The sequence below is a fragment of the Carassius gibelio genome, chromosome B14, assembly GCF_023724105.1.
Source record: "Carassius gibelio isolate Cgi1373 ecotype wild population from Czech Republic chromosome B14, carGib1.2-hapl.c, whole genome shotgun sequence".
NCBI lineage: Eukaryota > Metazoa > Chordata > Actinopteri > Cypriniformes > Cyprinidae > Carassius > Carassius gibelio.
In genome coordinates, this window is record NC_068409.1 from 26546309 (window position 1) to 26562033 (window position 15725).

The following is a 15725-nucleotide window of genomic DNA, read 5'->3' on the forward strand; positions in this document are numbered from 1 at the left end:
AACAGTTATGAGTCCAGAGAAGGTGGGTGCTGATGTGGGCCGTGTAAACTTATTCTAAGGAATGGTGGCCTTTTGGATACACAGCGTGGGCAGAAACAAATGAGAGAGTGCAGCTCGCATGACATTTTACCGCAGCGAGTCACATCCCTTACTGTGAGGATCTAATAAAAATAAAAAAAAATACAACTTTTATTACTTTGCATGCCTGTAAAATGAACAATAGCATCATTTCAGAGAGACTGAAGGCTGTGCTATTTTTCATGGTGGATTGCAATGATATTGGAGACTCATGATAACGTAATGATATTTTGCATTGCAAAATGGCATTGTAAGACAGCTGTTTCATGAGTTAATTAAATGAGGAAGACTGCCTACAAAAGGGGCTGTGCGAACAGAATGAGAACAAACAATGTTCTTAAGTGAAATGTTAGGCTAGATTCAAGAAAATGTTATAGACAACTATAAAACATATGTAAATACTCTGTTAGCGAGGTACGTGTTCAGATTGGATAGATGAAGCCTGTCATTCTTCTGTTAACATCTTCACAGGAATAAACACATAACACATTGAACGATGAGTTTAAGTCTGAAGTAAAAAAAAAAAAAAAAAAAAAGTCCCATTGCTTTCAGATCTATTTACACACCAAAGCTAAATGTAAACCAGGGTTGTACGGAACTAAATAAACAAATCATTCAAAAGTGAAATACCTATACACACATACATTTGGGATCGGTAGTCTGTTTTTTTAAGGAAATGATTACTAATCTTTTTCGGCAAGAATGCATTGAATTGACCAAAAGTGATAGTAAAGACATTTATAATGTTACTAAAGATTTTTATTTTCAAATAAATGTTTTGAATACAAAGATTCTATTCATCAAATCCAAAATCTTGAACAAAAGTATTGAGATTTCTTTCAAAACATAAAAAAATCATAACCTTTAAACGGTAGTGTATAGAAATATCTCTATATTCAGTATGAGCTTCTGTTTTGGGAACAATCTTTTGCTTTTGGCTAAATGGTTTCAGATAATCTGAGTGAAGTTGCTACTGCAAAGCAATGAAAATCTGAAAGAAATGTTTAATCAAGGGTGCTGGAGTGTCATTTTTCAAGATTGTTTCAGCTCAGTTTATGAAATTCCATGGACTCAGAGGGAATCTGAGCTAATTAGAATTGTATCACATTTTCCGCGGCACTGTGCATGCAGCTTGTGCTGACTTCATCGCTATCCTTTGGGTTTTCCATTCATCTGTGTCTCTCTCCTGCAGCGGTCTGATTTAATGAGACTGACCACATTTTGACATAGACACAATTTTGAATATCAAATGCTGAGTATACACTCATTTCAAAATCAGGCATCTTCTGGATGAAAAAAGAGAAAAGTCATGGAGCATTTCAAAATACTTTAAATTTAAGTTGACATCTTCCCTTCAGCACTTTTAACACTAGTTGTCTGAATTACAAATTGTCAGATTTGTATGCTGTGCTGTGTGCACTGGGTTTACATTACATATGGGATTGCTTTTAACAAAAAACTGAATTTAGATATTAAAAAACAGCCAGTGGAAATTGGTCTCAAGGCTCAGGTTTTGCAGTTGGAGATGCTCGTGACATGAAAACAGGATGCAGAATTAAAATAAAACCGAGCAGGAAAACTTTTGTTGCCTGAGGTGAAACACAAGGTGGGAACTGAGGGATGGTAAACAAAGAACTGAAAGATATCCGTTCTTGCATTCTCATCCTCATTTCTTCTGTTGAAACATGAAGAAAGAGAGAGACAGAAACTGCCAGCTGTAGCCTAAAAAAGTGTCAGTGTGATATATCGTGACTGCGTTGGTGGAAATTTTTAATTACCCGCTGTAACCTTTGTGTCACTAAGATATATCTAATCCAGCCTTGAACAAAGCTGCATTCTCTTGTTAGAGTAAATTAAAAAGACAAAGTTAATTTAAGTATGGCATTTGGAGAGGGGGGAATGAGAATGCGAGAGATATAAGTGCAGAACAAACTTTGAAGTAGCAAAGCTTTCCCCGCTTGCATGCTGCCCCTCCGGAGAAAGGGTTAGTGTGAGTGACTTTGAAGATCACAACGATGCCAGAACAGTCTGTGTGAGCCTCGCCAGCTACAACGGAAGAGAAGAGCACTTTCTCTCTCTCCTTCTGTCTCCTCCTTTCATTCTGTCCCTCTACCATCAGGCTCGCTCTCTGCATCCCTCACCATCGACAGGGCACGACTTCTTTTCATAACTTCACAACTTCTTTTCTTGCCTCACACAGAGTAGGCTACCACACGGCCTGCCCGAGACTTCAACTTTAATTCTACAAAGGCAAAACCCTGGGACAGTTCAGTTCAGAAGTTCAGTTTGGTGCTTTACAGGAAAAAGTCCATTCTTCCATTATTTAATCACCCTCAATGTGTTCTGAACCCATTTGAATTTTCTGAATTCTCACAAAAGGTGAATTTAAGAGTATACTGACCACTTTTTTATTTAATGTAATGAAAAAGTTCCACAATTACAAATAAAATACACCATAAAGGTATAAAAGTGATCGATACAACTCTGTGTTGCACTGTATTCCACATTTTCTGAAGCTGTAAGACCCAATTTGAATGAAAATCCACTTTCACTTTAATTTGAGCGATCACAAGAGAAGAGAAGTAGCCATGACCAACTGTGACCCTGGACCACAAAACCGGTCATAATAGCCAACAATGCATTGTATGGGTCAAAATTATAGATTTTTTTTTTATTGTATTTTTTTTTATAAAGATCATGTTCCATATATTTTGTAAATTTCCTACATTAAATATATCAAAATTTTAATTTTGATTAGTAATATGCATTGCTAAGAACTTCATTTGGATTCATTTGGATTTTTTGCACCCTCAGATTACATATTTTCAAATAGTTGTATCTCTGCCAAATATTGTCCTATCCTAATACATCAATGCAAAGCTTATTTATTTAGCTTTCAAATGACATATAAATCTAAATTAAAAAAATAATAATAATAACCTTCTGACTGGTTTTGTAGTCCAGAGTCACAATTCAATGTTTTGAGTTTTATCTTTTCAAGGAATTGTTCAATTCAGTTCATTGCATTTTCCAAAAACACCAGAAGCCAAATCGGATTGTAATGAACTGACTGAATGATCTGGTTGTTCGCCTAAAGGGCTTTTTCACACTAAAATAAAATTATGTCATTACTTACTCTCTTGTCACTCCATTGACTTCCATTGTATTCACAAAACCACATTTCCCAGATATTCCACAGTATAAATAAAGGTTTGGAACAACATTAGTAAATAGGAGTAAAAAGTTTGGGGTGAACTGTTCCTTTAAAGTTAACAACTTCACAAGATTAGAACTTATACTTTGGTCTGTTTGTCACATAAAGGTATTGCATGACTTCAAAAGACAGAAAATATAAAGCACATGCCATACAGACTACCTTTAGGTGCTTTAAATTCCCTTTTGAAGCTTGAAAGCTCCACACAACATTCATTCTAAATGCATAAAAAATGTCTGAGCTCGGGAAGTGCTGTGTATTGAATACGAGTATTGTTTGCTGGTTATATGAAAGAAAAATAAATTGTATTGGTAACAGTTTTGATAGCTACTTACAGTAGTCACATGTTCTTAGCGTCTGCAAACATAAGCATGTGGTAAATTCTCTGCATGTGTTAAACCTTTATTCATTCAAAAACTAAAGTTCCAGGTCATATTTTCTCCTTAAAAAAGGGATACAATTTAAATTAAGAAGTGCCTATTCTTTGCTTCCTCTTTATTAAACCACATGGGTATAACAGCTACTACAGGAAGTGTCCCAGCTGATTGCAGAAGCTGCATGTGATAAAAAGCCAGAAGAGCTTACATACATTGATGTTTGTCAGGAGAATTCACATCTCCCAGCTCCAATCCCCTAGCGAGCCTCCTAGAGCTTTATGATTCAATACACCGATTGCACTATGTCAGAATTCCTTAAAAAAAAAACTGGTTCCTCAAGGGTAAACACATTCTTTTCTCTATCATTGGGCCTGAGGCGGACCTGTCTAAAAGAACACAGTTTACATAAACAGCTCTATCTTGGATATGTCCTCAATGGAAGTAGCCAGAAGTGGGCTTGCTTTGAGCAGCAGCGCTGGATGCTACACTTCCGTTCCCCAGTGTTTGCAGGTCTCGGGTGGGCACAGCTGACAGTGACCGGTCACGGCATGCTGCCTGGCACCATTACGGGAAGCCATCACACAGCAGCATGATGGGAATTATTTATGGCCCAGAGGACGATGGCAAAAACTGGAGCTTGCCCTCTGGGTGCAGTGTGACAGGCTGCTAAATCACCATCCTTCTGCAGCATCTAACGCTAGCGTAGCGCCGCAGAGCTCGGAAACTCTGCCACGCCATCCACAGTCGAGTGAATTACCACCCCCAAGAGAAAATACCATGATGAATTCATTCATTAGGGTGCTGTATACCTGATAAAACCCCCGAGGCCACGCGTAGACCCCTCGCAAATAACAGGCAATGGCCCACATTTCAGTCGAGCCTGTCAATGCGAAAAGATCGCTAGGTTAAAAAATCACCATGAGACTGTATTAACTTGTTTGTTCAATTTCCAGAAACCACATAAGTTCTTCAGCCACCCATCAGCGTGAACGGGTAGAGCTCGGTGTAATTTATATGCCGCCATTCATGTGTGGGACATTATCCCTCATGGGGGGAACTAAATTTTGCAGCCTTCCGTCTGCTGACAGAGTGAAGTGGGAAATGGTGAAGAAATTTAGATAATATTACAGCGCTTGATCAATTTACATGTAATTTTTCATCGGTTTGTGGCTCTCCTGTGGAAATAACATTTCAAGAAAAGCATCACACCATGGATGAGCTGCTATTTATGAGTATTTGTGTTGATAATGTGTATAAGGTACGTGACATTAGAGAGTCCCCTCTCCACTAGAGTAGCAATCGTGAATGATTTATCTCTCCTTTAGCATGGTCTATTTACTGCTACTCCTAGATTCCAGCTAGCAGCTATGCGACTAGTAATTAAACATCCTGGTTCTTTGATAAATTAACGTGACTAAGTTTTGTGGGGTCATTTAATACATCAACAACTATCCCGACTGTATTTTGCAACTCGTAGATACGTGACGGCTCTTAAAATACTCAACCTCACTCAAGAGTCTCCTCTGAATATTCAGCTGTTCCAGAAACAAATCAGCAAAAAATAATTAAGGGGTTCAATCAAGCGAATAATTACATTGATTGATTCATATGAGAGCACACTGACACTTCAGACTCACGAAAGAAATACAAGGATGCTTAGGAACAAGTTAATGAAAAGACAAGGTGCTCAGCCAAAAAGGAAGAGAAAAAAATGGCATCACATGGAAAGGCCACATTAAATAGCTCCTAACCCCTGGCGGGGATGTGCGCTAAGCCAAAATAAGGCTTGGTCTGCACCCAGCCTCAGCAGTTTGTGGAGAGGATTAATTCAATCATAATTAAGGGTTTGGTTGTGGCTTCTCTTGAAGTAGTAGTGGCTGCGCTTTCTCTTCCTGAGTGGGATGAATTAGCCTGAGGCTCAGATGACACTCTACAACCCTTGGCTGTGACCTAGCACTGAAAAGCCCAGTGTGATGCAACAGCATATTTTAAAAGACTCTTAATACATATGTAAGAACAGTTTCTAAATATCTGCATATCTAGCTTTGACATGACCCAACATAAGGCATATGTTAATTCTTAAAATAATAATAAGAACTTATATTTACGCAAATATGTGTGCAAAATAAACTGTTGCGGAGGAATTTTTATATCATCCCGAAAGGATTACTTTTGAAATAATGACCAGCAAGGACAATGGCAAAATATACAGTAAATACAGATAAAAATGATAAAAATGTGTCATTATTCAAAAATATTTTGACATGAGAATGCTACGAATGATCATTATAACAAAGTACTGCAGAGTTCTCTGTAAATAAACAATAATATTGTGCAAGGTGTGCATGTGCAATGCTTAATTATATTAAGATGATACATTTTGCTTTAGTATGTCAGTAAGAAATGTCAATAGGAAATAACAAATGAAGTGAAAATGAATCAAATAAACTGCATTTAAAAAAAATAAAAAAAACATGAGTTTCCGACAAAATCAGTTTTGCTTCTGGTCGGTTTTGAAATGCCAATTTTTTATTTTACGCAAAAAGTTACTAGGTCATGTTTTCTCGCTGTTTTTCTAAACCGCGACAAGCACCAGTCTCCCTTTTTTGCAGAATGCGATATATCCGCTCAACCAATCACAGCGCACCATTCCACGCACTCTAGACAGTAATGGCGGTGCTTTGAATAAACTCCACATATTAATTTTACTCCTCTAATTTGTACTTTGTGATCTACAAACAAGGGCTGCATGATAAATCACATGTGATTGTTATCCGCAACTCATCAGTAAAGCCGATTCTGTGATTAATAGTACCGGTAAATCTCCTACATGTGCTTTCAGATGGAGCGACATTTAATACACAGAGCCGTCAATCACTGAAAAGCGTCGCTATATTGTGTTCATTAGATGAATCGCATTCGATTATGAACGTCATATTGCGTGGCCTGTCAGTGTTAGTGTTTTTATTAATGCCATTTATGTTTTTGTTAATAGATTAATGCATTTTTGGAAGTTGAATGTAAGGCAAATCTAATTTTGGCATTTCTGTGGTCTAATGTGATGTTGTTCATGTTCTTGTTCATAATGAAAGGTTATTTTATTGCTGTAATTAATTTATATCATTAACAAGATAACCCGTTGAATTCATTTCGGAAGCAATGACTGATGAATGTATTTTTAGTTCAGAGCCTGTCATATGTGGATCAATTTACTATGTTGTGTATTTTCATCAGTTTCAATATGAAAAATAACTTTCAAATTGATTCAATGGATTTATTGCATTTTGAGAAAAAAAAAAAGTATCATGGATTTATTGCATTTTGGGAAAAAAAAATTATAAAATGTAATAATAAAACCTGGATTTAAATTTTTTTATGTTATTATAACCTAAAGTTGCTATGTGAAAGTTTGAAAAAGAAAATAGTGGGCCACTTTCATGGTAAAGAAAACACATTTTTACTCAAATTAATCAAAATGGATTTTGTGCGTTTTGGAACCAAACTCTTCAAACAGATTTCCAACCAAGTCTAAAATTTTGCACAGTACTGTATAAATACAGAATATGTATTTAATATTTATTCATATACTACATTGTAAAAATGATGTCTTGAAGCTGTAAATAAAACAAAGATTATGGGTGTATATGTTCCAAAAATAATAATAACATTTGTAATTACTTGTGAAAAATAGCATTATAAAATATTCTTATTGAAAACGGTTTCAAAGTAACAATTACACCAAATTAGTTTTCAGCCTGTTTGTGCTTTGGCAGTGCTAGTTACAGCTGTTCACAAATAGAAGTGCAATACAAATGCAATTGTCTAGAAATTATAGTGTTGTTTAAAACTGTAAACCCATTTGATTACTATGACCCATGGCCAGCTCTGAATGACTGTCACAGTGCTTTGGTTATACTGCAGTTCTGCAGGTTTAGCTGTGGATTATAACAATCTAAAGAGACATGCCAGCTAATTAATGTGACACAGTAAAGACTCATTTTCTTTTGCAAGTTAAATCTGTCACAGCACCACAGTAGGGGTCAATAAAGAAGCTCAATTTGTATAATCATAAGGCCTGTTTTCCCATGCTGTAACACCTTTCTAACTTGTTGCTACAGGGTCAAATACTTTCTTTGAAAACTAAATTAGGTTTGCATCAGCTGTAGAATCATCAGGATTGACAGAGTGGAAAATTGAGTAAAGAGACCTAGTTATGGATGCATGAAATTATGTTCAAACACTCAAGCTTGATAGACATGAATGCGAGTCTCCTTGTCATTACGTTATAATTAGGCTGCATACTGATCAGGAATCATACCATCACTCTGATCAAATCATATTTGACCAGTAAAGATTAACTCCATTTTTTTATTTTCTTATTTTACTATGTGAATGCACAATTTGGATGTCAGGAGGAAAAAATGCAAATGAATTTGGGTAAATCTGCCATCAAAAAATGGAGGCAAATGTCGGGCAAGAAGTAGAGCAAGCATCTGTCTTCAACCAAGAAAATGTCATGTCCTGTTAATCTAATCTGAATGCCTGCCCACTGACGTGCATTTAATTGCACACAAGCGCATCCAGCTTGACTTTTGCTTGATTTCACCCTGACATACACAGACACACTTGCTGCAGAGTATTCTTTGACAAATTGCTTAGTGGGTGCCCACTTTAGAGATCTACAGATAGCAGTACAAATATACCTTAACAGAATGTCAATGAACGAATTCATGTCAACCCCTTATGTGTCAACAGAAACACCTACTATTCATTACACTGTATACAAATAAACAAATCTTCCTCCCACATGCAAGATAAAAGCTTATCAGTGTCAGATCGAGCAAAGTATCTTGAACCCCATGCTGACACAGGTAGGGAAAAATTCGAGCATCTCCAGGTCTGCAGGCTGCCACCTTATGTCTCTCTACGTCAGACACACACACACACACAGCCACATAGTGTGTGGAAGGGCAGCATACGGGCAGCACTGACGCCACATTAGCTCATCTTCACTAGAGGAACAGGGGGGAGACATTCACAGAGAACAACCAACAAACAAACAAAAAAAAAGAAAAACGTGAGTAGAAACGGGTTGGGGATGTGAGTACTGTTGATGAGTGAAAGTAGAACAGAAACAATGTGACGGGACGTGTTTGATTAACACGTACTTGTTTTGACAGTCATACAAAGAATGAACGTCTTACAAAAAAACAGAGATTGATACTCCGATTAATCATCGGCTCATCATCATTATTCCTTGGGACAATTAACTGATCTATATTTGCCCATTTTAAGGGGATAAACACAGAAACATTCTTCAGTGCAACATAAAATAATTTGTCATTTATATCGATGTATAATGAGTGAGTATAGGTGAGTAAATGAGAAATAGTTTTTATTTTAATTTCGATTGCACTTTTTTTTACAGTACGTGGTCTTACATGTACTTATAGTGTACTTACAGTGTATTTATCTAAGAAAGTTCTGGTAAAACAAGGTAGCTACATGGGGTAGGGTTAGGTTTAGGGGTACAGTAGGTTCAGGGTTAGTCCCTAGTTATTACATAGTAATATTTACTAATAATAAGACTATAATAAGAACATAGTATGTATATGAGGAACAGGACTGTAAAATGAAGTGCTACCATTTCATTTATTTCACATTTTTGTGTCTATATAAGCATTATATGGCCTAATGGTTAGAGGGTTGGACTCCCAATCGAAGGGTTGTGAGTTCTAGTCTCGGGCCGGACGGAATTGTGGGTGGGGGGAGTGCATGTACAGTTCTCTCTCCACCTTCAATACCTCGACTCAGGTGCCCTTGAGCAAGGCATCGAACCCCCAACTGCTCCCCGGGCGCCGCAGCATAAATGGCTGCCCACTGCTCCGGGTGTGTGTTCACAGTGTGTGTGTTCACTGCTCTGTGTGTGTGCATTTCGGATGGGTTAAATGCAGAGCACAAATTCTGAGTATGGGTCACCATACTTGGCTGAATGTCACTTCACTTTCTTTCTTCTTTTCTTTCTTCTTTTTTCTTTCATATTAACTACCTGCATTCTGGCAATACAGTCTGGAATAAAGCCAGTCATAGATGATCAATCCAAATCCAATGCAATGCAGTGCTAACCATCATGACAGAAAAGAGCAGAAGAAGAGATGATCTACTGTACAGTACGTGCCAACCCAAAACAAGAACGGTCTGATGTTCTGATGGCATGCTGGCTATAAATCTGAACAGGTTTTTAGTTTTATTTTGGCTGATCTCTATTCCAAACTGCATTGCAATCATTACCCAAAATGTAATTTGTGGAACCCCTTCGGGATTGGGAACAAAATCATTATTAATAATACCATACCTGTCAAGTTTTGGATTTGAAAATAAGGGAAATTTTCCAGCGCCCATTGCGAGCAGTCCCACCACCCCAACAAAGCTCCAGTATCCCTTACATTTTAAGACAGGTATTATAGCCCAAATGAAAACACAAAAGGGTATTTATGAAGAGCATTTATTTAAAGGCTTATTTGCATATTTTCTGTTAATTTAACATTGCTTGTTTTTACATTTACATTTTATTTTAATTCCACACATTCTTTTCATTTCATATTGCTTTTCTTTTACAGTTTTTCTTTTCATTTCACAACTTTTCTTTTACTCTTTTAGTGAGTTGTTGTACCAATTTGTTGCAGACTTTGCATTCTTTAAAAAAGTAAATTCGCTGTCCCATTTATCACGGTATTTACACATGGGTTTTGGTTTTTTGGCAGGTGTGCCTTCACTCTCTATCGTAGCATCCATTATCCGTCTCTGTTTTTTCTTTTGTTGTTGTTGTTTTTCCCACGTTATAACTCATGTCATCTGACCTCACACACCCCTCGCGACAGGCTACTACAGGTGGGAGTTATCGCGAGACTAGTGACAGAGCTCAGACTGGGAATGTTTTATTATTATTATTTTATTAATAACGCAGGTAAAAAAATACAAATAAATAAAAATACGGGAGATTTACGGGAAAACACTAATACGGGAGGACGGCGGGAAGGAAGGGTAAAATACGTGACTTTCCCGGCCAAAACGGGATACTTGACAGGTATGATAATACTACTACTATCTGAAGTAGTTTAAGTTTTAATTTAAGTTTTTATTAACGTTCTTTTAATTGTGATGATTTTGGCTCACATTTAACAAAAACCCACCAATTCACTATCTCAAAAAATTAGAATATGGTGACATGCCAGTCAACTAATCAACTCAAAACACCTGCAAAGGTTTCCTGAGCTTTCAAAATGGTGTCTCAGTTTGGTTTACTAGGCTACACAATCATGCGGAAGACAATCTGACAGTTGTCCAGAAGACAATCATTGACACCGCTCAAAAGGAGGGTAAGTCACAAACATTAATTGCCAAAGAAGCTGGCTGTTCACAGAGTGCTGTATCCAAGCATGAAAGTTGAGTGGAAGGAAAAAGTGTGGAAGAAAAAGATGAACAACCAACCGAGAGAACCACTGAAATATGAGGATTGTCAAGCAAAATCGATTCAAGAATTTGAGTTAACTTCTCAAGGAATGGACTGAGGCTAGGGTCAAGGCATACAGACGTGTCAAAGAATTTGGCTACATTTCCCGTATTCCTCTTGTTAAGCCACTCCTGAACCACAGCCAACATCATAGGTGTCTTACCTTGGCTAAGGAGAAGAAGAACTGGACTGTTGCCCAATGGTCCAAAGTCCTCTTTTCAGATGAGAGCAAGTTTTGTATTTCATTTGAAAACCAAGGTCCTAGAGTCTGGAGGAAGGGCAGAGAAGCTCAAAGCCCAAGTTGCTTGAAGTCCAGTGTTAAGTTTCCACAGTCTGTGATGATTTGGGGTGCAATTTCATTTGCTGGTGTTGGTCCATTATGATATTTGGAAACCAAAGTCACTGCACCTGTTTACCAAGAAATTTTGGAGCAGTTCACGCTTCCTTCTGCTGACCAGCTTTTTAAAGACACTGGTTTCATTTTCCAGCAGGATTTGGCACCTGCCCACACTGCCAAAAGAACCAAAAGTTGGTTAAATGACCATGGTGTTGGTGTGCTTGACCGGCCAACAAACTCACCTGACATGAATTATGTCAAGAAGAAAATGAGAAACAAGAGACCAAAAATGTGGATGAGCTGCAGGCCACTGTCAAAGAAACCTGGGCTTCTGTACCACCTCAGCAGTGCCACAAACTGAACACCTCCATGCCACGCTGAATTGAGGCAGTAATTAAAGCAAAAGGAGCCCCTAATAAGTACATGTACAGTAAATTAACATACTTTCCACAAGGCCAACAATTCATAAAAAAAAAAAAAAATTATTGGTCTTATGAAGTATTCTGATTTGTTGAGTGAATTGGTGAGTTTTTGTCAAATGTGAGCCAAAATCATCACAATTAAAACAAAAACTTTAACTACTTCAGTCTGTGTGCACCAAATTTACTTAATACACAAGTTTCACAATTTGAGTTGAATTACTGAAATAAATTAACTTTTCCACGACATTCTAATTTATTGAGATGCACCTGTATATATATATATATATATATATATATATATATATATATATACACACACACACACACACACACACACACACACACACACACACACACACACACTATTCATTTTGAGATTTTCTAAAGATTAAATGTTAATGTGCATTATCAATGTGTTTAAATAAAATGTAAATGTTAAAATTAAAATGTAAAAATTATCCCAAACGATTAAATACAGAATATCGCTCAACACAGATAAATAATAATAATAATAAAAAATCTCTAATAATGGTACTGATTTATCATGCATGCCTAAAAAGCATAATAATGTGCAACAACTTTATTTCCTAAAAACAGGGGTTTCCAATGCTATTCCAAATAACTGAGAGTGACAGAGAGAAAGACGGCAAGAGGGAGAGAGAAACAGAGCACACATTCAGCCAACGGTGAGATCTACAGTTCCACTGAGTGCAATGCAGACTCAAGGCAGAGCTGTTCCCTCAAATGTCTTGGAGGACAATAAGACTCAAATCACACAGCTCTACCTCCAGAGACAGAGCTGTCTCAACAGCTCTAACAAAACACCACCTTCTCCAAAAACGTTACAGATTTACTAACAGTAAATTGTGCCCACTGATAGCACTGCTTATTTGCATGCTCTAAATGTATTGTTTAATTATGTAAATCAGGTAATAAAGCAAATGCACCCATAAAATCTGTGCTGTATGCAATGTGCACGAAAAAATTCTACATTTTCCATCTTGCACAAATGTGAATCGGGCTTCAAACGAGCCACAAAGTTGCCCTGAACATGCCTAATTCACCATTCAGCCCCCATCCTGTGTGAATGCTCTAAACCCGAACCCACTTTAAGCATATGCCATTCACAAACAAACCATCCCATCACTCCAGTAGCTTCAGTCAATCTGACTCTGTTCCTGGATCATACAGCCTCACTGTCTCCTGCAGTGCAGATGTGTGCGTGCTCCGTCAGTTTAAGCCCAAGATAAGGGAGGATTTACCGGCAGATAGAGAATGATTGACGCAGCTCATGCAAGGTCAGCTCACCTAAATGAGGGCTCACAGAGGAAATGTGGGTATTCTGCCTACTACAAAAAGCCTGTGCGTAACTGCATGTGTGTGTCTATGCAAGCCAGTTAAACATGTGGGTGGGATGTTCCTGCCATCTCTACATAAGCAATTATGCACACTTTTAACCATTATGTTCTCCACTGGAGATAAAAAAATCTTTTTATGTAATGTACAACACAGGAATCAACATATGCAATTAAAAATTGATAAACACAAAGTAACTGCTTTACCCGTTGCTTTTGGAATGACATGTTATACCATAATATCTGGGTTTTCGTTTGAAAGCTCGAACTCTCCCACATAGATGTCTGCAGTATGTTTATCTGCAGTATGTTTATGCTACAAGTGAGTAGGGCAACTTAATGTGACCAAACTATCCTAACCAAACAATTATTATAAACAAAGACAAACAAAGTTTGCTCAATTCAATTAAATTCACATTCAGGAAATGGAATTGGAATGTAGAAAGCATTCAATTTTTTTTTTTTAAACATACACTGAAAATGGCAAAATGTCAATACAGGAGTCTAGTCATTGCATGCAAACCATGTGAGGAAGACAAACACTTGAAAAATGCCCAGTTCGTGTGATATGTAATTGCCTTTTATATATATATATATATATATATATATATATATATATATATATATATATATAGGAGCGCAATTACACTTTCCAAAGTAACATTTCCCAACTTTAATAGGTTAAACATAGACTGAACAAGGTGAACAACAAGTTTCCAAAAAATGAAAAAAGAAAGAGAAGAAAGATAAACTCCATGAAGCCACAGTCCTGTGTAGACAAAGCCAGCCTCATGAGATTCCGCATAGAGGGCTTGGTAAAGTATTCTTGAAAGACACCAAAGGCTATTGGCTTAGTCACAAAGGTCTCTCCTCATAAAGAGTGTCCTTTGAAAATTCACAGGTGACTTGTAGCCAAGCAGACAACTCTAAAATGACTGATATTCCTTACAATCGCTTGGCTTTGAAAGATGCACAAACAAAAACACAAAAAAACCTCTGATGACCACCCTAGAGATTTAAACAGAGCCTCATTGGCAAACGGGTCTGCAGGAACAAGCTCAGTCTGGAAAGCCTCAGGACTGTGTATAAACAGACTAAAGTGGGGGGGGGGGAACTCTGATCTATTCTCACCCTTTCTCAAGTGAAGACAGCTAAAATTTGCACTTGAAATTAATTACCCGGCTGTGAGGACGTGATTGACGTGGCGGCAGGTTCCTGGTGTCCGAGGCAGCGTGAAGAGGAGGCGTTCTCCAGGAGCTATAGGAGCAGCCAGCAGAGCGGTGTGTAGAGGAGGAGAAGACCTGGCAATTTGCGTATCTCGGGACCTACAGGAAGAAGAGGATCATATCATCACCATGCTGCCAGAGAGAAGATGTGATAAGAGACTGAAGCAAACAGAAAATCAAACAGCTGCTCATTGCTTCCCCTTGAAACCCTTGGATCTGGGATGCATGCCAAGGCAAGGACCCGCAAATGAAGCTCAGCCCGGGATACCAAGCTCTCCAGCTTCTGAGCTTGATATGATGCTGCTGCCCAGGCCTCCTAGTTGTGCTAATCTGGCTAATGGCTAAGCATCGGAGGCTCCCTTATCAGGGGACAGCATACTTTGTCTGCACAATCCCAACAGCTAGCCGAGCTCACACATGGCCGATGGCGGGAAAGCGAAGCAGACGGAGTGAGAATGCCAATGAGCGTCACCGGCCAAGCTGAGATTTCATTACTTCCTGGATGTTCTCTCGAGCCACAAACAGCTCCAGGCTGGGCCTGAGGTCTGCCACCTGTCCCGAGTTCCTCTTTAATCTCTAAAGTCTACACACCGCCTGACCTTTATGTGTGTCGATGGGCACAAATCCTATTTCGATGGTGGTCAAGTGACAGAGTTTCAGCTACAAAAGGCCTGCTTAAAGATGTGTCACTCACCCACCAGTCAAAGTACAAAGGTGGGCAAAAATTCTGATGTTCAAAACAGCCATAAAAGTGTAATGTGCAGCTGGCTGATAGTAACTAGCCAAGGCAATGAGACCAGATATTTCAGAGCTGTAGCAGGCAGTCATAATTTTATATTATAGTTTCTGCTGAGAGTAAAAGTCTTTCTCTATTTCCCAATGTCCCTGTTCCATGACATGCACACAAGACTGTGGTGTCACTTAACTGTGTGTAAATGAAATCAATATGTGTAAGGGCTTTAGAAACACAGACCAAATGAGAGCAAGAAAAGTCCCCGAGCTTTTCCTCTCTTCAAACTGACAAGTAACAAAAAGCCATCAGTTTTAACATCTAAAAGAGAGAAAAAAAAATCATGCATTTATGTCTGTTTTACAATACTGTTAGACTTCTTGTAGGTTCTCTAATATACAACTGAATCTGTCCTCTTTAGTGTGATTTGCACTGTGGTATATAGGAGACTGCAGCTCTTAAAGGGATAGTTC

At 38.0% G+C, this 15725-nt stretch overlaps 1 protein-coding gene across 4 annotated transcripts in view; it reads right to left on the reverse strand.

Moving 5' to 3' along the window:
• Positions 1 to 15725, reverse strand: part of LOC127971362 (dystrophin-related protein 2-like) — a 126300-nt gene that overhangs the window by 73211 nt on the left and 37364 nt on the right. For all 4 annotated transcript variants that reach the window (XM_052574312.1, XM_052574308.1, XM_052574311.1 and 1 more), the window contains one exon: positions 14475 to 14621. The gene's annotated coding sequence lies outside the window, so the exon portion shown is untranslated. The remainder of the gene's footprint in view (positions 1 to 14474; positions 14622 to 15725) is intronic.